This window comes from Schistocerca serialis, chromosome 2, assembly GCF_023864345.2.
Source record: "Schistocerca serialis cubense isolate TAMUIC-IGC-003099 chromosome 2, iqSchSeri2.2, whole genome shotgun sequence".
Classification (NCBI taxonomy): Eukaryota; Metazoa; Arthropoda; class Insecta; order Orthoptera; family Acrididae; genus Schistocerca; species Schistocerca serialis.
In genome coordinates this window covers 60,617,148-60,641,713 of record NC_064639.1, presented here as the reverse complement: position 1 = coordinate 60,641,713, position 24,566 = coordinate 60,617,148, and positions in this window count along the sequence as shown.

Sequence of the window (24,566 nt, the reverse complement as noted above, 5' to 3'; positions counted from 1 at the left end):
AATTCAAAATGCACAATGCCGACTTAAGTACAAGGGGACTGACACTCTAACTTTATATGATTTGAACCTCTCCTGTGAGTCCAGTTTTAGATTCCGATGCTTCATTTCTGGTTTACTGTATCCCTTGAACCTTCTTTTTGACGATGATACACAGAAATTGCATCCGAATTTAATACAAAAGCACAATGCCGATTTAAGTACAAGAGAACTGACAATCTAACTTTCTATGATTTGAACCTCTCCCGTGGGTCCAGTTTTAGATTCCGATGCTTCACTTCAGGTTTACTGTATACCTTGGACCTTCTTATTGACGATGAAACACAGACATTGCATCGGAATTAAATTCAATAGGCACAATGCGACTTAAGTACAAGAGGACTGACACTCTAACTTTCTATGATTTGAACCAATCCTATGAGTCCAGTTTTAGATTCCGATGCTTCACTTCAGGTTTACTGTATCCCTTGGACCTTCTTATTGAAGATGAAACACAGAAATTGCATCGGAATTAAATTCAAAATGCACAATGCCGACTTAAGTACAAGGGGACTGACACTCTAACTTTATATGATTTGAACCTCTCCGGTGAGGCCAGTTTTAGATTCCGATGCTTCATTTCAGGTTTACTGTATCCCTTGAACCTTCTTATTGACGATGATACACAGAAATTGCATCCGAATTTAATACAAAAGCACAATGCCGATTTAAGTACAAGAGAACTGACAATCTAACTTTCTATGATTTGAACCTCTCCTGTGAGTCCAGTTTTAGATTCCGATGCTTCACTTCAGTTTTACTGTGTACCTTGGAACTTCTTATTGACGATGAAACACAGAAATTGCATCGGAATTAAGTTTAAAAGGCACAATGCCGACTTAAGTACAAGAGGACTGACACTCTAACTTTCTTTGATTTGAAAATCACCAGTGAGTCCAGTTTTAGATTCCGATGCTTCACTTCAGGTTTACTGTATCTCTTGGACCTTCTTATTGACGATGAAACACAGATATTGCATCCGAATTTAATACAAAAGGCACAGTGCCGACTTAAGTACAAGAGGACTGACACTCTAACTTTCTATGATTTGAACCTCTCCTGTGGGTCCAGTTTTAGATTCCGATGTTTCACTTAAGGTTTACTGTATACCATGGACCTTCTTACTGACGATGAAACACAGTCATTGCATCAGAATTAAATTCAAAAGGCACAGTAACGCCTTAAGTACAAGAGGACAGACAATCTAACTTTCTATGATATGAACCTCTCCTGGGAGTCCAGTTTTAGATTCCGATGCTTCACTTCAGGTTTACTGTATCCCTCTGACCTTCTTATTGACGATGAAACACAAAAATTTCATCCGAATTTAATACAAAATGCACAATGCCGACTTAAGCACAAGAGGACTGACACTCTAACTATCAATGATTTGAACCTCTCCAGTGAGTCCAGTTTTAGATTCCGATGCTTCACTTCAGGTTTACTGTATACCTTGGAACTTCTTATTGACGATGGAACACAGAAATTGCATCGGAATTAAATTCAAAAGGCGCAATGCCGGATTAAGTACAAGAGGACTGACACTCTAATTTTCTATGATTTTAAACCTCTCCTGTGAGTCCAGTTTTAGATTCCAATGCTTCACTTCAGGTTTACTGTATCCCTTGGACCATATTATTGACGATGAAACACAGAAATTCCATCCGAATTTAATACAAAAGGCACAATGCTGTCTTAAGTACAAGAGGACTGCCACTCTAACTTTCTATGATTTGAAACTCTCCTGTGAGTCCAGTTTTAGATTCCAATGCTTCACTTCAGGTTTACTGTATCCCTTGGACCTTCTTATTGTCGATGAAACACAGAAATTGCATCCGAATTTAATACAAAATGCACAATGCCGATTTTAGTTCAAGAGGACTGACACTCTAACTTTCTATGATTTGAACCTGTCCTGTGAGTCCAGTTTTAGATTCCGATGCTTCACTTCAGGTAGACTGTATGCCTTGGAACTTCTTATTGACGATGAAACACAGGAATTGCATAGGAATTAAATTCAAAACGCACAATGCCGACTTAAGTACGAGGGGACTGACACTCTAACTTTCTATGATTTGAAACTCTCCTGTGAGTCCAGTTTTTGATTCCGATGCTTCACTTCAGGTCTACTGTATCCCTCCGACTTTCTTATTGACGATGAAACACAGAAATATCATCCGAATTTAATACAAAAGGCACAATGACGACATAAGTACAAGAGGACTGACACTCTAACTTTCTATGATTTGAAACACTCCTGTGACTCCAGTTTTAGATTCCGATGCTTCACTTCAGGTTTACTGTATCCCTTGGACCTTCTTATTGACGATGAAACTCAGAAATTGCATCGGAATGAAATTCAAAGTCACAATGTCGACTTAAGTACAAGAGGACTGACACTCTAACTTTATATGACTTGAACCTCTCCTGTGAGTCCAGTTTTAGATTCCGATGCTTCACTTCAGGTTTACTGTATCCCTTGAACCTTCTTATTGACGATGAATAACAGAAATTGCATCCGAATTTAATTCAAAAGGCACAATGCCGATTTAAGTACAAGAGGACCGACATTCTTTACTTTGTATGATTTGAACCTCTACTGTGAGTCCAGTTTTAGATTCCGATGCTTCACTTCAGGTTTACTGTGTACCTTGTAACTTCTCATTGACGATGAAACACAGAAATTGCATCGGAATTAAATTCAAAAGGCACAATGCCGACTTAAGTACAAGAGGACTGACACTCTAACTTTTTTTATTTGAAACTCTCCTGTGAGTCCAGTTTTAGATTCCGATGCTTCACTTCAGGTTTACTGTATCCGTTGGACCTTCTTATTGACGATGAAACACAGATATTGCATCCGAATTTAATACAAAAGGCACAGTGCCGATTTAAGTACAAGAGGACTGACACCTTAACTTTCTATGATTTGAACTTTTCCTGTGGGTCCAGTTTTAGATTCCGATGCTTCACTTCAGGTTTACTGTATATCTTGGACCTTCTTATTGACGATGAAACACAGACATTGCATCGGAATTAAATTCAAAAGGCACAATACCGACTTAAGTACAAGAGCACTGACTCTCTAACTTTCTATGATTCGAACCAATCCTATGAGTCCAGTTTTAGATTCCGATGCTTCACTTCTGGTTTACTGTATCCCTTGGACCTTCTTATTGAAGATGAAACACAGAAATTGCATCGGAATAAAATTCAAAAGGCACAATGCCGACTTAAGTACAAGAGGACTGACACTCTAACTTTATATGATTTGAACCTCTCCTGTGACTCCAGTTTTAGATTCCGATGCTTCATTTCAGGTTTACTGTTTCCCTTGAACCTTCATATTGACGATGAAACACAGAAATTGCATCTGAATTTAATACAAAAGCACAATGCCGATTTAAGTACAAGAGAACTGACAATCTAACTTTCTATGATTTGAACCTCTCCTGTGAGTCCAGTTGTAGATTCCGATGCTTCACTTCAGTTTTACTGTGTACCTTGGAACTTCTTATTGACGATGAAACACAGAAATTGCATCGGAATTAAGTTCAAAAGGCACAATGCCGACTTAAGTACAAGAGGACTGACACTCTAACTTTCTATGATTTGAACCTCTCCTGTGGGTCCAGTTTTAGATTCCGATGTTTCACTTAAGGTTTACTGTATACCTTGGACCTTCTTACTGACGATGAAACACAGTCATTGCATCAGAATTAAATTCAAAAGGCACAATAACGCCTTAAGTACAAGAGGACAGTCAATCTAACTTTCTATGATTTGAACCTCTCCTGGGAGTCCAGTTTTAGATTCCGATGCTTCACTTCAGGTTTACTGTATCCCTTGGACCTTCTTATTGACGATGAAACACAAAAACTGCATCCGAATTTAATACAAAAGGCACAATGCCGACTTAAGTACAAGAGGACTGACACTCTAACTATCAATGATTTGAACCTCTCCAGTGAGTCCAGTTTTAGATTCCGATGCTTCACTTCAGGTTTACTGTATACCTTGGAACTTCTTATTGACGATGGAACACAGAAATTGCATCGGAATTAAATTCAAAAGGCGAAATGCCGGATTAAGTACAAGAGGACTGACACTCTAAATTTCTATGATTTGAAACTCTCCTGTGAGTCCAGGTTTAGATTCCAATGCTTCACTTCAGGTTTACTGTATCCCTTGGACCATATTATTGACGATGAAACACAGAAATTGCATCCGAATTTAATACAAAAGGCACAATGCTGTCTTAAGCACAAGAGGACTGCCATTCTAACTTTCTATGACTTGAAACTCTCCTGTGAGTCCAGTTTTAGATTCCAATGCTTCACTTCAGGTTTACTGTATCCCTTGGACCTACTTATTGTCGATGAAACACAGATATTGCATCCGAATTTAATACAAAATGCACAATGCCGATTTTAGTTCAAGAGGACTGACACTCTAACTTTCTATGATTTGAACCTGTCCTGTGAGTCCTGTTTTAGATTCCGATGCTTCACTTCAGGTAGACTGTATGCCTTGGAACTTCTTATTGACGATGAAACACAGGAATTGCATAGGAATTAAATTCAAAACGCACAATGCCGACTTAAGTACGAGGGGACTGACACTCTAACTTTCTATGATTTGAAACTCTCCTGTGAGTCCAGTTTTTGATTCCGATGCTTCACTTCAGGTCTACTGTATCCCTCCGTCTTTCTTATTGACGATGAAATACAAAAATATCATCCGAATTTATACAAAAGGCACAATGACGACTTAAGTACAAGAGGACTGACACTCTAACTTTCTATGATATGAAACTCTCCTGTGACTCCAGTTTTAGATTCCGACGCTTCACTTCAGGTTTACTGTATACCTTGGACCTTCTTATTGACGATGAAACACAGAAATTGCATCAGAATTAAATTCAAAATAGACAATGCCGACTTAAGTACAAGAGGACTGACACTCTAGCTTTCTATGATTTGAAACTCTCCTGTGAGTCCAGTTTTAGATTCCGATGCCTCACTTCAGGTTTACAGTATCCCTTGGACCTTCTTATTGACGATGAAACACAGAAATTGCATCCAAATTTATTACAAAAGGCACAATGCCGACTTAATTACAAGAGGACTGACACTCACACTTTCTATGATTTGAACCTGTCCTGTGTGTCCAGTTATAGATTCCGATGCTTCACTTCAGGTTTACTGTATCCCATGGCCCTTCTTATTGACGATGAAACACAGAAATTGCATCAGAATTTAATAAAAAAGGCACAATGCCGACTTAAGTACAAGAGGACTGACACTCTCACTTTCTATGATTTGAACCTCTAATGTGAGTCCAGTTTTAGATTCCGATGCTTCACTTCATGTTTACTGTATACCATGGAACTTTTAGTTGACGATGAAACGCAGAAATTGTATCCGAATTTAATACAAAAGCACAATGTCGATTTAAGTAAAAGAGGACTGACACACTAACTTACTATGATTTGAACTTGTCCTGTGAGTCCAGTTTTAGATTCCGATGCTTCACTTCAGGTTTACTGTATACCTTGTAACTTCTTATTGACGATGAAACACAGAAATTGCATCGGAATTAAATTCAAAAGACACAATGCCGACTTAAGTACAAGAGGACTGACACTCAACTTTCTATGATTTGAAACTCTCCTGTGAGTCCAGTTTAAGATTCCGATGCTTCACTTAAGGTTTACTGTATCCCTTGGACCTTCATATTGACGATGACACACAGAAATTGCATCCGAATTTAATACGAAAGGCACATGGCCGACTCAAGTACAAGAGGACTGACACTCTCACGTTCTATGATTTGAACCTCTCCTGTGAGTTTAGTTTTAGATTCCGATGCTTCACTTCAGGTTTACTGTTTCCCATGGACCTTCTTATTGACGATGAAACACAGACATTGCATCCGAATTTAATACAAAAGGCACAATGCTGACTTAAGTACAGGAGGACTGACACTCTCACTTTCTATGATTTGATCCTCTCCTGTGAGTCCAGTTTTGGATTCAGATACTTCACTTCAGGTTTACTGTATCCCTTGGACCTCCTTATTGACAATGAAGCACAGAAATAACATCCGAATTTAATACAAAAGGAACAATGCCGACTTAAGTACAAGAGGACTGACACTCTCACTTTCTATGATTTGAACCTTTCCTGTGAGTCCAGTTTTAGATTCTGATGCTTCACTTCCAGATTACTGTATCCCTTGGACCTTCTTATTGACGATGAAACACAGAAATTGCATCCGAATTTAAAACAAAAGGCTCAATGCCGACTTAAGTACAAAAGGACTGACACTCTAACTTTTTATGAGTTGAAGCTCTCCTGTGACTCCAGTTTTAGATTCCGATGCTTCACTTCAGGTTTACTGTATACCTTGGAACTTCTTATTGAGGATAAAACACAGAAATTGCATCGGAATTAAATTCAAATGGCACAATGACGACTTAAGTACAAGAGGACTGACACTCTAACTTCCTATGATTTGAACCTCTCCTGTGAGTCCAGTTTTAGATTCCGATGCTTCACTTCAGGTTTACTGTATACCATGGACCTTCTTATTGACGATGAAACACAGACATTGCATTGGAATTAAATTCAAAAGGCACAATGCCGACTTAAGTACAAGAGGACTGACAATTTAACTTTATATGATTTGAAACTCTCCTGTGACTCCAGTTTTAGATTCTGATGCTTCACTTCAGGTTTACTGTTTCCCTTGGACCTTCTTATTGACGATGAAACACAGAAATTGCATTCGAATTTAATACAAAAGGCACAATCCCGACATCAGTACAAGAGGACTGAAACTCCCACTTTCTATGATTTGAACCTCTCCTGTGAGTCCAGTTCTAGATTCCGATGCTTCACTTCAGGTTTACTGTATACCTTATAACTACTTATTGACGATGTAACACAGATATTGCATCGGAATTAAATTCAAAAGACACAATGCCGACTTAAGTACAAGAGGACTGACACTCTAACTTTCTATGATTTGAAACCCTCCGGTGATTCCAGTTTTAGATTCCGATGCTTCACTTCAGGTTTACTTTATCCCATGGACCTTCTTATTGACGATGAAACACTGAAATTGCATCCGAATTAGTTACAAAGGGCACAATGCCGACTTAAGCACAAGAGGACTGTCACTCTCACTTTCTATGATTTGAACCTCTCCTGTGAATCCATTCTTTGTTTCCGATGCTTTACTTCAGGCTTACTGTATCCCTTGGACCATCTTATTGACGATGAAACACAGAATTTGCATCCGTATTTAATACAAAAGGCACAATGCCGATTTAACTACAAGAGGACTGACACTCTAACTTTCTATGATTTGAACTTCTCCTGTGAGTCCAGTTTTAGATTCCGATGCTTCACTTCAGGTTTACTGTATCTCGTGGACCTTCTTATTGACGAAAACACAGAATTTGCATCCGAATTTAATACAAATGGCACAATGCCGACTTACGTACAAGAGCACTGACACTCTAACTTCCTATGATTTGAACCTCTCCTGTGAGTCCAGTTTTAGATTCCGATGCTTCACTTCAGGTTTACTGTATCCCTTGGGCCTTCTTATTGACGATGAAATACAGAAATTGCATCCTTATTTAATACAAAAGGCACAATGCCGACTTATGTACAAGAATACTGACACTCTAACTTTCTATGATTTGAACCTCTCCTGTGTGTCCAGTTTTAGATTCCGATGCCTCACTTCAGGTTTACCGTATCCCTTGGACCTTCTCATTGACGAAAAAACACAGAAAATACATCCGAATTTAATACAAAAGTCATAATGCCGACTTAAGCACAATAGGACTGTCAGTCTAACTTTCTATGATTTGAACGTCTCCGGTAAGTCCAGTTTTTGATTCCGATGCTTCACTTCAGGTTTACTGTATACCTTGGAACTTCTTATTGTCGATGAAAAACAGAAATTGCATCGGAATTAAATTCACAAGGCACAATGCTGACTTATGTACAAGGGGACTGACACTCTAACTTTCTATGATTTGAACCTCTCCTGTGAGTCAAGTTTTTGATTCCGATGCTTCACTTCAGGTTTACTGTATCGCTTGGACCTTCTTATTGACGATGAAACACAGAAATGGCATCCGTATTTAACATAAAAGGCACAATGCCCACTTAAGTACAATAGGACTGACAGTCTAACTTTCTATGATTTGAACTTCTCCAGTGAGTACAGTTTTAGATTCCGATGCTTCACTTCAGGTTTACTGTATCCCTTGGAACTTCTTATTGACGATGAAACACAGAAATTGCATCGGAATTAAATTCAAAAGGCACAATGCCGAATTAAATATGAGAGGACTGACACTCTAACTTTCTATGATTTGAAACTCTCCTGTGAGTCAAGTTTTAGATTCCGATGCTTCACTTCAGGTGTACTGTATCGCTTAGACCTTCTTATTGACGATGAAACACAGAAATGGCATCCGTATTTAACACAAAAGGCACAATGCCCACTTAAGTACGATAGGACTGACAGTCTAACTTTCTATGATTTGAACTTCTCCAGTGAGTACAGTTTTAGATTCCGATGCTTCACTTCAGGTTTACTGTATCCCTTGGACCTTCTTATAGACAAAAACACAGAAATTGCATCCGAACGTAATACAAAAGGCACAATTCCGACTTAAGTACAAGGGGACTGACACTCTAACTTTCGATGATTTGAACCTCTCCTGCGAGTCCAGTTATAGATTCCGATGCCTAACTTCAGGTTTACTGCATCCCTTGGACCTTCTTATTGACGATGAAACACGGACATTGCATCCGAATTTATTACAAAAGGCACAAGCCCGACTTAAGTGCAAGAGGACTGACACTCTAACTTTATATGATTTGAAACTCTCCTGTGAGTCCAGTTTTAGATTCCAATGCTTCACTTCAGGTTTACTGTATCCCTTGGACCTTCTTATTGACGATGAAACACAGAAATCGCATTTGAATTTAATACAAAAGGCACATGGCCGACTTAAGTACAAGAGGACTGACACTCTCACTTTCTATGATTTGAACCTCTCCTTTGAGTCCAGTTTTAGATTCCGATGCTTCACTTCAGGTTTACTGTATCGCTTGGACCTTCTTATTGACGATGAAACACAGAAATGGCATCCGTATTTAACACAAAAGGCACAATGCCCACTTAAGTACAATAGGACTGACAGTCTAACTTTCAATGATATAAACTTCTCCTGTGAGTACAATTTTAGATTCCGATGCTTCACTTCAGGTTTACTGTATCCCTTGTACCTTCTTATTGACGAAAACACAGAAATTACATCCGAACTTAATACAAAAGGCACAATGCCGACCTAAGTACAAGAGGACTGACACTCTAACTTTCTATGATTTGAACGTCCCTGTGAGTCCAGTTTTTGATTCCGATACTTCCCTTCAGGTTTACTGTATACATTGGAACTTCTTATTGTCGATGAAAAACAGAAATTGCATCGAAATGAAATTCACAAGGCACAATGCCGGCTTAAGTACAAGCGGACTGACACTCTAACTTTCTATGATTTGAACCTCTCCTGTGAGTACAGTTTTAGATTCCGATGTTTCACTTCAGGTTTACTGTATCCCTTGGACCTTCTTATTGGCGATGAAACACAGAAATTGCATCCGAATTTAATACAAAATGCACAATGCCGACTTAAGTACAAGAGGGCTGACACTCTAAGTTTCTATGATTTGAAACTCTCCTATGAGTCCAGTTTTAGATTCCGATGCTCCACTTCAGGTTTACTGTATCCCTTGGACCTTCTTATTGCGCATGAAACACAGAAATTGCATCCGAATTTAATACAAAAGGCACAAGGCCGACTTAAGTACAAGAGGACTGACACTCTAGCTCTCTATGATTTGAAACTCTCCTGTGAGTCCAGTTTTAGATTCCGATGCTTCACTTTAGGTTTACTGTATCCCTTGGACCTTCTTAATGACGATGAAACACAAAAATTGCATCCGAATCTAATACAAAATGCATAAAGCCGACATAAGTACAAGAGGGCTGACACTCTAACTTGCTATGATTTGAACCTCTCCTGTGAGTCCAGTTTAAGATTCCGATGCTTCACTTCAGGTTTACTGCATACCTTGGAGCTTCTTATTGATGATGAAACACAGAAATTGCATCGGAATTAAATTCAAAAGGCACAATGCCCACTGAAGTACAAGAGGACTGACACTCAAACTATCTATGATTTGAACCTCTCCTGTGTGTCCAGTTTGAGATTCCGATGCTTCACTTCAGGTTTACTGTATTCCTTGGACCTTCTTATTGACGATGAAACACAGAAATTGCATCCAAATTTAATACAAAAGGCATAATTCTGACTAAAGAACAAGTGGACTGACACTCTAACTTTCTATGATTTGAACCTCTCCTGTGAGCCCAGTTTTAGATTCCGATGCTTCACTTAAGGTTTACTGTATACCTTGGACCTTCTTACTGACGATGAAACACAGAAATTGCATCGGACTTGACTTCAAATGGCACAATGCTGGCTTAAGAACAAGAGGACTGACACTCTAACTTTCGATGATTTGAACCTCTCCTGTGAGTCCAGTTTTAGATTCCGATGGTTCACTTCAGGTTTACTGTATACCTTTGAACTTGTTATTGACGATGAAACACAGAAATTGAATCGGAATTAAATTCAAAAGGAACAATGCCAATTTATGTACAACAGGTCTGACACTCTAACTTTCAATGATTTGTACCTCTCCTGTGAGTCCAGTTTTAGATTCCGTTGCTTCACTTCAGGTTTACTGAATACCTTGGACCTTCTTATTGACGGTGAAACACAGACATTGCATCCGAATTTAATACAAAAGGCACAATGCCGACCTAAGTACAAGAGGACTGACACTCTAACTTTCTATGATTTGAACGTCTCCTGTGAGTCCAGTTTTTGATTCCGATGCTTCACTTCAGCTTTACTGTATACCTTGGACCTTCTTATTGTCGATGAAACACAGAAATTGCATCCGAATTTAACACAAAATGCATAATGCCGACTTAAGTACAAGAGGACTGACACTCTAACATTCTATGATTTGACACTCTCCTGTGAGTCCGGTTTTAGATTCCGATGCTTCACTTCAGGTTTACTGTATCCCGTGGACCTTCTTATTCACGATGAAACACAGATATTACATCCGAATCTAATACAAAAGGCACAACGCCGACTTAAGTACATGAGGACTGACACTCTAAATTTCTATGATTTGAACCTCTCCTGTGAGTCCAGTTTTAGATTCCGATGCTTCACTTCAGGTTTCCTGTATACCTTGGAACTTCTTATTGACTTTGAAACACAGAAATTGCATCCGAATCTAGGACAAAATGCACAAAGCCGACACAAGTACAAGAGGGCTGACACTCTAACTTTCTATGATTTGAAGCTCTCCTGTGAGTCCAGTTTAAGATTCCGATGCTTCACTTCAGGTTTACTGCATACCTTGGAACTTCTTATTGATGATGAAACACAGAAGTTGCATCGGAATTAAATTCAAAAGGCACAATGCCCACTTAAGTACAAGAGGACTGACACTCGAACTTTCTATGATTTGAACCTCTCCTGTGTGTCCAGTTTTAGATTCCGATGCTTCACTTCAGGTTTACTGTATTCCTTGGACCTTCTTATTGACGATGAAACACAGATATTGCATCCGAATTTAATACAAAAGGCACAATGCCGATTTAAGTACAAGAGGACTGACAGTCTAACTTTCAATGATATAAACTTCTCCTGTGAGTACAGTTTTAGATTCCGATGCTTCACTTCAGGTTTACTGTATCCCTTGTACCTTCTTACTGACGAAAACACAGAAATTGCTTCCGAATTAAATAAGAAAGGCACAATTCCGACTTAAGTACAAGAGGACTGACACTCTCACTTTCTATGAATTGAATGTCTCCTGTGAGTCCAGTTTTAGATTCCGATGCTCCACATCAGGTTTACTGTATACCTTGGACATTCGTATTGCGCATGAAACACAGAAATTGCATCCGAATTTGATACAAAAGGCACAAGGCCGACTTAAGTACAAGAGGACTGTCACTCTAGCTCTCTATGATTTGAATTTCTCCTGTGAGTCCAGTCTTAGATTCCGATGCTTCACTTCAGGTTTACTGTATCCCTTGGACCTTCTTAATGACGATGAAACACAGAAATTGCATCCGAATCTAATACAAAATGCACAAAGCCGACATAAGTACAAGAGGGCTGACACTATAACTTTCTATGATTTGAACCTCTCCTGTGAGTCCAGTTTAAGATTCCGATGCTTCACTTCAGGTTTACTGCATACCTTGGAACTTCTTATTGATGATGAAACACAGAAATTGCATCGGAATTAAATTCAAAAGGCACAATGCCCACTTAAGTACAAGAGGACTGACACTCAAACTATCTATGATTTGAACCTCTCCTGTGTGTCCAGTTTTAGATTCCGATGCTTCACTTCAGGTTTACTGTATTCCTTGGACCTTCTTATTGACGATGAAACACAGATATTGCATCCGAATTTAATACAAAATGCACAATACCGACTTAAGTACAAGAGGACTGACACTCTCACTTTCTATAATTTGAATCTCTCCTGTGAGTCCAGTTTTAGATTCCGATGCTTCACTTCAGGTTTACTGTATACCTTGGAACTTCTTATTGACGATGAAACACAGAAATTGCATCGGAATTAAATTCAAAAGGCACAATGCCGACTTAAGTATAAGAGGACTGACACTCTAACTTTCTATGATTTGAACGTCTCCTGTGAGTCCAGTTTTAGATTCCGATGCTTCACTTCAGGTTTACTGTATCCCTTGGGCCTTCTTATTGACGATGAAACACAGAAGTTGCATCCTTATTTAATACAAAAGGCACAATGCCGACTTAAGTACAATAGGACTGACAGTCTAACTTTCTATGATTTGAACTTCTCCTGTGGGTACAGTTTTAGATTCCGATGCTTCACTTCAGGTTTACTGTATCCCTTGGTCGTTCTTATTGACGAAAACACAGAAATTGCATCCGAATTCAATACAAAAGGCACAATTCCGACATAAGTACGAGAGGACTGACACTCTCACTTTCTATGAATTAAACTTCTCGTGAGAGTCCAGTTTTAGATTCAGATGCTTCACTTCAGGTTTACTGTATACCTGGGACCTTCTTATTGACGATGAAACACAGAAATTGCATCCGAATTTAATACAAAATGCACAATGCCGACATAAGTACAAGAGGGCTGACACTCTCACTTTCTGTGACTTGAAACTCTCCTATGAGACCAGTTTTAGATTCCGATGCTCCACTTCAGGTTTACTGTATCCCTTGGACATTCGTATTGCGCATGAAACACAGAAATTGCATCCGAACTTAATACAAAAGGCACAAGTCCGACTCAAGTACAAGAGGACTGACACTCTAACTTTCTATGATTTGAACGTCTCCTGTGAGTCCAGTTTTTGATTACGATGCTTCACTTCAGGTTTACTGTATACCTTGGACCTTCTTATTGACGATGAAACACAGAAATTGCATCCGAATTTAATACAAAGTGCACAATGCCGACTTAAGTACAAGAGGACTGACACTCTCACTTTCTATAATTTGAATCTCTCCTGTGAGTCCAGTTTTAGATTCCGATGCTTCACTTCAGGTTTACTGTATACCTTGGAACTTCTTATTGACGATGAAACACATAAATTGCATCGAAATTAAATTCAAAAGGCACAATGCCGACTTAAGTATAAGAGGACTGACACTCTAACTTTCTATGATTTGAACGTCTCCTGTGAGTCCAGTTTTAGATTCCGATGCTTCACTTCAGATTTACTGTATCCCATGGGCCTTCTTATTGACGATGAAACACAGAAGTTGCATCCTTATTTAATACAAAAGGCAGAATGCCGACTTAAGTACAATAGGACTGACAGTCTAACTTTCTATGATTTGAACTTCTCCTGTGGGTAGAGTTTTAGATTCCGAAGCTTCACTTCAGGTTTACTGTAGCCCTTGGTCGTTCTTATTGACGAAAACACAGAAATTGCATCCGAATTCAATACAAAAGGCACAATTCCGACATAAGTACGAGAGGACTGACACTCTCACTTTCTATGAATTAAACCTCTCGTGAGAGTCCAGTTTTAGATTCCGATGCTTCACTGCAGGTTTACCGTATACCTTGGACCTTCTTGTTGACGATGAAACACAGAAATTGCATCCGAATTTAATACAAATGGCACATTGCCGACATAAGTACAAGAGCACTGACACTCTAACTTTCTATGATATAAACCTCTCCTGTGAGTCCAGTTTTAGATTCCAATGCCTCACTTCAGGTTTACTGTATCCCTTGGACCTTCTTATTGACGAAAAAACACAGAAAATACATCCGAATTTATTACAAAAGGCACAAGGCGGACTTAAGTACAAGAGGACTGACACTCTAACTTTCTATGATTTGAAACTCTCCTGTGAGTCCAGTTTTAGATTCCGATGCTTCACTTCAGGTTTACTGTATCCCTTGGACCTTCTTATTGACGATGAAACACAGAAATCGCATTTGAATTTAATACAAAAGGCACATGGCCGACTTAAGTACAAGAGGTCTTACACTCTCACTTTCTATGATTTAAACTTCTCCTGTGAGTCCAGTTTTAGATTCCCATGCTTCACTTCAGGTTTACTGTATACCATGGGACTTCTTATTGACGAAGAAACACAGAAATTGCTTCGGAATTAAATTCAAAAGGCACAATGCCGACTTAAGTACAAGAGGACTGGCACTCTCACTTTCTATGATTTGAACCTCTCCTGTGCGTCCAGATTTAGATTCCGATGTTTCACTTCAGGTTTACTGTATCCCTTGGACCTTCTTATTGACGATGAAACACAGAAATTGCATCCGAATTTAATACAAAATGCACAATGCCGACTTTAGTACAAGAGGACTGACACTCTAACTTTCTATGATTTGAACCTCTCCTGTGTGTCCAGTTTTAGATTCCCATGCGTCACTTCAGGTTTTTTGTATTCCTTGGACCTTCTTATTGACAATGAAACACAGATATTGCATCCAAATTTAATACAAAAGGCACAATGCTGACTTAAGTACAAGAGGACTGGCACTCTCACTTTCTATGATTTCAACCTCTCCTGTGAGTCCACTTTTAGATTCCGATGCTTCACATCAGGTTTACAGTATACCTTGGAACTTCTTATTGACGATGAAACACAGAAATTGCATCGGAATTAAATTCAAAAGGCACAATGCCGAATTAAGTATGAGAGGACTGACACTCTAACTTTCTATGATTTGAACCTCTCCTGTGAGTCAAGTTTTAGATTCCGATGCTTCACTTCAGGTTTACTGTATCGCTTGGACCTCCTTATTGACGATGAAACACAGAAATTGCATCCGTATTTATCACAAAAGGCACAATTCCCACTTAAGTACAATAGGACTGACAGTCTAACTTTCTATGATTTGAACTTCTCCAGTGAGTACAGTATTAGATTCCGATGCTTCACTTCAGGTTTACTGTAACCCTTGGACCTTCTTATTGACGATGAAACACAGAAATTGCATCCGAATTTAATACAAAAGGCACAAAACCGACTTAAGTACAAGAGGACTGTCACTCTAACTTTCGATGATTTGAACCTCTCCTGTGAGTGCAGTTTTAGATTCCGATGCTTCCCTTCAGGTTTACTGTATACCTTGGAACTTCTTATTGTCGATGAAAAACAGAAATTGCATCGGAATGAAATTCACAAGGCACAATGCCGACTTAAGTACAAGAGGACTGACACTCTAATTTTCTATGATTTGAACCTCTCCTGTGAGTCCAGTCTTAGATTCCGATGCTTCACTTCAGGTTAACTGTATCCCTTGTACCTTCTTATTGACGAAAACACAGAAATTGCATCCGAATTTAATAAGAAAGGCACAATTCCGACTTAAGTACAAGTGGACTGACACTCTCACTTTCTATGAATTGAACCTCTCCTGTGAGACCAGTTTGAGATTCCGATGCTTCACTTCAGGTTTACTGTATCCCTTGGACCTTCTTATTGACGACAAAACACAGAAAATACATCCGAATTAATTACAAAAGATACAATGCCGCCTTAAGTACAAGAGGACTGACACTCTCACTTTCTATGATTTGAACCTCTCCTGTGAGTCCAGTTTTAGATTCCGATGCTTCCCTTCAGGTTTACTGTGTGCCTTGGACCTTCTTATTGACGATGAAACACAGAAATTGCATCCAAATTTAATACAAAAGGCATAATTCTGACTTAAGTACAAGTGGACTGACACTCTAACTTTTTATGGTTTGAACTTCTCCTGTGAGCCCAGTTTTAGATTCCGATGCTTCACTTAAGGTTTACTGTATACCTTGGACCTTCTTACTGACGATGAAACACAGAAATTGCATCCGAATTTAATACAAAAGGCACAATGCCGACTTAAGCACAAGAGGACTGACACTCTAACTTTCTATGATTTGAACGTCCCTGTGAGTCCAGTTTTTGATTCCGATACTTCCCTTCAGGTTTACTGTATACCTTGGAACTTCTTATTGTCGATGAAAAACAGAAATTGCATCGGAATGAAATTCACAAGGCACAATGCCGACTTAAGTACAAGAGGACTGACACTCTAATTTTCTATGATTTGAACCTCTCCTGTGAGTCCAGTCTTAGATTCCGATGCTTCACTTCAGGTTTACTGTATCCCTTGTACCTTCTTATTGACGAAAACACAGAAATTGCATCCGAATTTAATAAGAAAGGCACAATTCCGACTTAAGTACAAGTGGACTGACACTCTCACTTTCTATGAATTGAACCTCTCCTGTGAGACCAGTTTGAGATTCCGATGCTTCACTTCAGGTTTACTGTATCCCTTGGACCTTCTTATTGACGACAAAACACAGAAAATACATCCGAATTAATTACAAAAGATACAATGCCGCCTTAAGTACAAGAGGACTGACACTCTCACTTTCTATGATTTGAACCTCTCCTGTGAGTCCAGTTTTAGATTCCGATGCTTCCCTTCAGGTTTACTGTGTCCCTTGGACCTTCTTATTGACGATGAAACACAGAAATTGCATCCAAATTTAATACAAAAGGCATAATTCTGACTTAAGTACAAGTGGACTGACACTCTAACTTTCTATGATTTGAACCTTTCCTCTGAGCCCAGTTTTAGATTCCGATGCTTTACTTAAGGTTTACTGTATACCTTGGACCTTCTTACTGACGATGAAACACAGAAATTGCATCGGACTTAACTTCAAATGGCACAATGCTGACTTAAGAACAAGAGGACTGACACTCCATTTTTCGATGATTTGAACCTCTCCTGTGAGTCCAGTTTTAGATTCCGATGGTTCACTTCAGGTTTACTGTATACCTTTGAACTTGTTGTTGACGATGAAACACAGAAATTGAATCGGAATTAAATTCAAAAGGAACAATGCCAATTTATGTACAACAGGTCTGACACTCTAACTTTCTATGATTTGAACCTCTCCTGTGAGTCCAGTTTTAGATTCCGATGCCTCACTTCAGGTTTACTGTATTCCTTGTACCTACTTATTGACGATGAAACACAGAAATTGCAACCGAACTTAACAATGCCGACTTAAGTACGAGAGGACTGACACTGTAACTTTCTATGATTTGGAACTCTCCTATGAGTCCAGTTTTAGTTTCCGATGCTTCACATCCGGTTTACTGGATACCTTGGACCTTCCTATTGACAATGAAACACAGAAATTCCCTCCGAATTCATTACAAAAGGCACAATGCCGACTTAAGTACAAGAGGACTGACACTCTATCTTTCTATGATTTGAACCTCTCCTGTGTGTCCAGTTTTAGATTCCGATGCTTCACTTCAGGTTTACTGTATACCTTGGAATTTCTTATTGACGATGAAACACAGAGATTGCATCGGAATTAAATTCAAAAGGCACAATGCCGACGTAAGTATAAGAGGTCTGACACTCGAACTTTCTATGATTTGAACCTCTCCTGTGAGTCCAGTTTTAGATTCCGATGCTTCACTTCAGGTTTACCGTATACCTTGGACCTTCTTGTTGACGATGAAACACAGAAATTGCATCGGAATTAAATTCAAAAGGCACAATGCTGACTTAAGTACAAGAGGACTGACACTCTAACTTTCTATGATATGAACCTCTCCTGTGAGTCCAGTTTTAGATTCAGATGCTTCACTTCAGGTTTACTGTATACCTTGGAACCTCTTATAGACGAGGAACAACAGAAATTGCATCGCAATTAAATTCAAAAGGCACAATGCCGACTTAAGTACAAGAGGACTGACACTCTAACTTTCTATGATTTGAAACTCTCCTGTGAGTCCAGTTTTTGATTCCGATGCTTCACTTCAGTATTACTGTATCCCTTGGACCTTCTTATTGACGATGAAACACAGAAATTGCATCCGAAATTTATACAAAAGACACAATGCCGACTTAAGTACAAGAGGACTGACACTCTAACTTTCTATGATTTGAACCTCTCCTGTGAGTCCAGTTTTAGATTCCAATGCTTCACTTCAGGTTTACTGTATCGCTTGGACCTTCTTATTGAAAATGAAACATAGAAATTGCATCCGAATTTAATACAAAGGGCACAATGCCGGTTTCAGTTCACGAGGACAGACACTCTAACTTTCTATGATTTGAACCTGTCCTGTGAGTCCAGTTTTAGATTCCGATGCTTCACTTCAGGCTAACTGTATATCTTGGAATTTCTTATTGACGATGAAACACAGAAATTGCATCGGAATTAAATTCAAAACGCCGAATGCCGACTTAAGTACAAGAGGACTGACACTCTAACTTTCTATGATTTGAACCTCTCCTATGAGTCTAGTTTTAGATTCCGATGCTTCACTTCAGGTTTACTGCATCCCTTGGACCTTCATATTGACGATGAAACACAGATATTGCATCCGAATTTAATACAAAGGGGACAATGCCGACTTAAGTACATGGGGAGTGATACTCTCACTTTCTATGATTTGAACCTCTCCTGTGAGTCCAGTTTGAGATTCCGATGCTTCACTTCAGGTTTACTGCATACCTTGGACCTTCTTATTGACGATAAAAACAGAAATTACATTCGAATTTAATACAAAAGGCACAATGCCGACTTAAGTACAAGAGGACTGACCCTCTCACTTCCTACGATTTGAACATCTCCTGTGAGTCCAGTTTTAGATTCCGATGCTTCACTTCAGTTTTACTTTATCCCTTGTACCTTATTATTGACGATGAAACGCACAAATTGCATCCGAATTTAATATAAAAGGCACAATGCCGACTTAAGTACAAGAGGACTGACACTCTCACCCTCTATGATTAGGACCCCTCCTATGAGTCCAGTTTTATATTCCGATGCTTCACCTCAGGTTTACTGTATCCCTTGGACCTTCTTATTGACGATGAAATACAGTTATGGCATCCGAATTTAATACAAATGGCACAATGCCGACTTAAGTACAAGAGGACTGACACTCTAACTTTCTTTGATTTGAAACTCTCCTGTGAGTCCAGTTTCAGATTCCAATGCTTCGCTACAGGTTTACTGTATCCCTTGTACATTCTTATTGACGATAAAACAAAGAAATTGCATCTGAATTTAATACAAAAGGCACAATGCCGATTTCAAGTCAAGAGGACTGACACTCTAACTTTCTTTGATTTGAAACTCTCCTGTGAGACCAGTTTTAGATTCCGATGCTTCACTTCAGGTTTACTGTATCGCTTGGACCTTCTTATTGACGATGGAACACAGAAATTGCATCCGAATTAATTACAAAGCACAATGCCGACTTAAGTACAAGAGGACTGACACTCTAACTTTCTATGATTTGAACCTCTCCTGTGAGTCCAGTTTTAGATTCCAATGCTTCACTTCAGGTTTACTGTATCCCGTGGACCTTCTTATTGACGATGAAACACAGAAATTGCATCCGAATTTAATACAAAAGGCACAATGCCGATTTCAGTTCAAGAGGACTGACACTCTAACTTTCTTTGATTTGAAACTCTCCTGTGAGTCCAGTTTTAGATTCCGATGCTTCACTTCAGGCTTACTGTATACCTTGGAACTTCTTATTGACGATGAAACACAGAAATTGCATCGGAAATAAATTCAAAAGGCACAATGCCGACTTAAGTGCAAGAGGACTGACACTCTAACTTTCTATGATTTGAACCTCTCCTGTGAGTCCAGTTTTAGATTCCGATGTATCACTTCAGGTTTACTGTATCCCTTGGACCTTCTTTTTGACGCTGATACACAGATATTGCATCCGAATTTAATACAAAAGGCACAATGCCGACTTAAGTACAAGAGGACTAACACTCTCACTTTCTATGATTTGAACCTCTCCTGTGAGTCCAGTTTTAGATTCAGATGCTTCACTTCAGGTTTACTGTGTACCTTGATCCTTCTTATTGACGATGAAACACAGAAATTGCATTCGAATTTAATACAACAGGCACAATGCCGACTTAAGTACAAGAGGACTGACAATCTCACTTTCTATGATATTAACACCTCCTGTGAGTGCAGTTTTAGATTCCGATGCTTCACTTAAGGTTTACTGTATCCCTTGTACCTTCTTATTGACGATGAAACACACAAATTGCATCCGAATTTAATATAAAAGGCACAATGCCGACTTAAGTACAAGGGGACTGTCACTCTGACCCTCTATGATTTGAACCCCTCCTATGAGTCCAGTTTTAGATTCCGATGCTTTACCTCAGGTTTACTGTATCACTTGGACCTTCTTATAGACGATGAAACACAGAAACTGCATTCGAATCTAATACAAAAGGCACAATGCCGATATAAGTACAAGAGGACTGGCACTCTTACTTTCTATGATTTGAACTTCTCCTGTGAGTCCAGTTTTAGATTCCGATGCTTCACTTCAGGTTTACTGCATACCTTGGAACTTCTTATTGATGATGAAACAGAAATTGCATCGCAATTAAATTCAAAAGGCACAATGGCGACTGAAGTGCAAGAGGACTGACACTCTAACTGTCTATGATTTGAACCTCTCCTGTGAGTCCAGTTTTATATTCCGATGCTTCACTTCAGGTTTACTGTATCCCTTGGACCTTCTTATTGACGATGAAACAAAGAAATTGCATCTGAATTTAATACAAAAGGCACAATGCCGATTTCAAGTCAAGAGGACTGACACTCTAACTTTCTTTGATTTGAAACTCTCCTGTGAGTCCAGTTTTAGATTCCGATGCTTCACTTCAGGTTTACTGTATCTCTTGGACCTTCTTATTCACGATGGAACACAGAAATTGCATCCGAATTAATTACAAAGCACAATGCCGACTTAAGTACAAGAGGACTGACACTCTAACTTTCTATGATTTGAACCTCTCCTGTGAGTCCAGTTTTAGATTCCAATGCTTCACTTCAGGTTTACTGTATCCCGTGGACCTTCTTATTGACGATGAAACACAGAAATTGCATCCGAATTTAATACAAAAGGCACAATGCCGATTTCAGTTCAAGAGGACTAACACTCTAACTTTCTTTGATTTGAAACTCTCCTGTGAGTCCAGTTTTAGATTCCGATGCTTCACTTCAGGTTTACTGTATACCTTGGAACTTCTTATTGACGATGAAACACAGAAATTGCATCGGAAATAAATTCAAAAGGCACAATGCCGACTTAAGTGCAAGAGGACTGACACTCAAACTTTCTATGATTTGAACCTCTCCTGTGAGTCCAGTTTTAGATTCCGATGCATCACTTCAGGTTTACTGTATCCCTTGGACCTTCTTTTTGACGCTGATACACAGATATTGCATCCGAATTTAATACAAAAGTCACAATGCCGACTTAAGTACAAGAGGACTAACACTCTCACTTTCTATGATTTGAACCTCTCCTGTGAGTCCAGTTTTAGATTCAGATGCTTCACTTCAGGTTTACTGTGTACCTTGAACCTTCTTATTGACGATAAAACACAGAAATTGCATTCGAATTTAATACAAAAGGCACAATGCCGACTTAAGTACAAGAGGACTGACACTCTCACTTTCTATGATATTAACACCTCCTGTGAGTCCAGTTTTAGATTCCGATGCTTCACTTAAGGTTTACTGTATCCCTTGTACCTTCTTATTGACGATGAAACACACAAATTGCATCCGAATTTAATATAAAAGGCACAATGCCGACTTAAGTACAAGGGGACTGTCACTCTGACCCTCTATGATTTGGACCCCTCCTATGAGTCCAGTTTTAGATTCCGATGCTTTACCTCAGGTATACTGTATCACTTGGACCTTCTTATTGACGATGAAACACAGAAACTGCATTCGAATCTAATACAAAAGGCACAATGCCGATATAAGTACAAGAGGACTGACACTCTTACTTTCTATGATTTGAACTTCTCCTGTGAGTCCAGTTTTAGATTCCGATGCTTCACTTCAGGTTTACTGCATACCTTGGAACTTCTTATTGATGATGAAACACAGAAATTGCATCGGAATTAAATTCAAAAGGCACAATGGCGACTGAAGTGCAAGAGGACTGACACTCTAACTGTCTATGATTTGAACCTCTCCTGTGAGTCCAGTTTTAGATTCCGATGCTTCACTTCAGGTTTACTGTATCCCTTGGACCTTCTTATTGACGATGAAACACAGAAATTGCATCCGAATTTAATACAAAAAGCACAATGCCGACTTAAGTACAAGAGGACTGACTCTCTCACCTTCTATTATTTTTAACTCTCCTGTGCGTCCAGTTATAGAATCCGATGCTTCACTTCATGTTTACTGTATCCCTTGGACCTTCTTATTGACGATGAAACACAGAAATTGCATCCGAATTTAATACAAAAGGCACAATGCCGACTTAAGTAGAAGAGGACTGACAGTCTCACTTTCTATGATTTGAAACTCTCCTGTGAGTCCAGTTTTAGATTCCGATGCTTCACTTCAGGTTTACTGTATACCTTGGACCTTCTTATTGACGATGAAACGCAGAAATTGCATCCGAATTTAATATTAAAGGCACAATGCCGACTTAAGTACAAGAGGACTGACGCTCTAATTTTCCATAATTTGAAACTCTCCTGTGAGTCCAGTTTTAGATTCCGATGCTTCACTTCAGGTTTACGCTATACCTTGGGCCTGCTTATTGACGATGAAACACAGAAGTTGCATCCGAATTTAATACAAAAGGCACATACATAGGGGCATACATAGGGGCAGAAGTCCACTCCAGTACGATTATGCCATAGGTGGTAAATCATTGGAAGTGGTAACGACCGAAAAATACTTAGGAGTTACTATCCGGAGCGATCTGAAGTGGAATGATCACATAAAGCAAATAGTGGGAAATGGAAGCGCCAGGTTGAGATTCATAGGAAGAATTCTAAGAAAATGTGACTCATCGACGAAAGAAGTAGCTTACAAAACGCTTGTTCGTCCGATTCTTGAGTATTGCTCATCAGTATGGGACCCTTACCAGGTTGGATTAATAGAAGAGATAGACATGATCCAGCGAAAAGCAGCGCGATTCGTCATGGGGACATTTAGTCAGCGCGAGAGCGTTACGGAGATGCTGAACAAGCTCCAGTGGCGGACACTTCAAGAAAGGCGATCGCAATACGGAGAGATTTATTATCGAAATTACGAGAGAGCACATTCCGGGAAGAGATGGGCAACATATTACTACCACCCACACATATCTCGCGTAATGATCACAACGAAAAGATCAGAGAAAATAGAGCAAATACAGAGACTTGCAAGCAGTCGTTCTTCCCACGCACAACTCGTGAATGGAACAGGGAAGGGGGGATCAGATAGTGGTACAATAAGTACCATCCGCCACACACCGTAAGGTGGCTCCCGGAGTATAGATGTAGATGTAGAATGCCGACATAAGTACAAGAGGACTGACACTTTATCTTCCTATGATTTGAACCTCTCCTGTGAGTCCAGTTTTAGAATCCGATGCCTCACTTCAGGTTTACTGTATCCCTTGGACCTTCTTATTGACGATGAAGCACAGAAATTGCAACCGAACTTAATACAAGATGCACAATGCCGACTTAAGTACGAGATGACTGACACTCTAACTTTCTATGATTTGAAGCTCTCCTGTGAGACCAGTTTTAGATTCCGATGCTTCACTTCAGGTTTACTGTATACCTTGGACCTTCTTATTGACGATGAAACACAGAAATTGCATCCGAATCTAATACAAAAGGCACAATGCCGACTTAAGTACAAGAGGACTGACAATCTAACTTTCTATGATTTGAACCTCTCCTGTGAGTCCAGTTTTACATTCCGATGCTTCACTTCAGGTTTACTGTATCCCTTGGACGTTCTTATTGACGATGAAACAC